We start from the raw sequence: 1,846 nt of genomic DNA on the forward strand, positions 1-1,846 counted from the left end.
ATCTAACCTAAATCCACTTTCAGCTAGTTTACACATGTTATTCCTAGTCACTGCCTGGGGCGCCTTAGTAAACAGTGCTTCCCCTATTCCCGTTCACCTCCCCTAATAAACTTATAGGTGGCCACAAGATCTCCCCTCAGCTGTCTCTTGTGAAGGCTGAAGAGATTCAGCTCTCTCAACCTCCCCCTGTAGGGTCTATCACGAAGGCCACTAATCATGCAAGTGGCCCTTCTCTGAACTCTCTCCAGATTCCCTGCGCCCCTCTTGAAGTGCAGTGCCCAAAACTGGACAAAGTACTCCAACTGCAGCGTGACCAGTGCTGCATAGAGGGGAAGCATCACCTACTTTGTTCTATCAGTCACGCACCTGCTAATGCACAACAAGGCTTTGTTGATGGCCTCATTAAACTGCCTGCTCATGTTCATAAAACCTGGGCTCGTCCAGGATTTGAACCCGGGACCTCTCACACCCAAAGCAAGAATCATCCCCCTAGACCAACGAGCCACCCTATGTACATCCCTAACTGAAAAAGGGGGTTGGGTCCTTGACAGTATCAGCCCAGGGAGACCTATAGGAGAATTTTTCCACAGAGTGCCCTAGACAAACTGACGTACGGGCTAAAAGAAATCTTGTGAGGTTCAACAAGGACAAGGTCCTGCACTAAGGACAGAACAATCCCATGCACCAGCGCAGGCTGGGGGCTGACTGGCTGGGCAGCAGCTCTGCAGAAAAGGACCTGGGGGTTACAATGGACAATAAGCTGAATATTAACCAACGGTTATTCCACTCTAGTCAGCACTGGTGAGACGACATCTGAAGCACACGGTTCAGTTTTTGGCCCCCCACTACAGAAAGGATGTGGATAAATTGGAGAGATTCCAGGAGAGGGCAACAAAAATGGTTTGGGGTCTGGGGGATCATGACTTATAAAGGAAGACTGAGGGAACTGAGTTTACTTAGCCTTGAAAAGAGGAGACTGAGTGGGGACTGAATAGCAGCTTTCAACACCTGAAAGGGGATTTGAAAGAGGATGGAGCTAGACTGTTTTCAGTCACGGCAGATGACAGAATAAGAAGCAACAGTCTCAAGTTACAGCAAGTGAAGTTCAGTTTGAATATTTTAGGAAATATTTTCTCACTAGAAGGTTAGTAAAACACTGGAACAGGTTACGCAGAGACGGGGTGGAATGACCATTCCTGGAAGTTTTTAAGACCCAGCTAGACAGAGCTTTGGCTGGGATGATGTAGCTGGGGATGGTCCTGTTTTCAGCAGCAGGTTGGACCAAATTACATCCTGAGGTCCCTTCCCATTCTGATTTTCTATGATATTTCCAGATTTTTTCTGAATTTCTGAAATTTGGAATGGAGAGAATTTTATAATTTAATTGTATTATTTCTGCAGATACAGATGGACAGAAAGGAAGAAATGCTACTGAGCTGAAACTTAGAGAGGAGCTCAAGTGGAACCAGTTAAGCTGGGAATCACTGGTAAGGAAAAGCCTTAAAAGGTAATACTCGAGCAGTGAGAGAATGGGAGCTGAGAAATGCAGCTATCAGCCATGCTACAGTGACAGTGGGTTTGGGGATATTTTTATTTGGACTTTGTTTTGAGCCAATCAGGCTCTATAGAAGGCAAGGGGTAAGGGAGACTGGGAGACGACTATACCTTAAAGAGACAGTGATGCATTGTGAGCTCTCAGGAAGGGAGAACATGCCTAGAGACTTGGGAATCTTAAAAGAAAAATAAAACACAGGGTGCTATAAACAGGACTGAATAAGAATGCTACATTGACATTGTCATGGAAACACATGCAGCATACTTTTGGGTCAGGTCAGCAGAAGCTTTT

This window comes from Alligator sinensis, unplaced genomic scaffold (genome assembly GCF_000455745.1).
Source record: "Alligator sinensis unplaced genomic scaffold, ASM45574v1 scaffold1879_1, whole genome shotgun sequence".
Lineage (NCBI taxonomy): Eukaryota > Metazoa > Chordata > Crocodylia > Alligatoridae > Alligator > Alligator sinensis.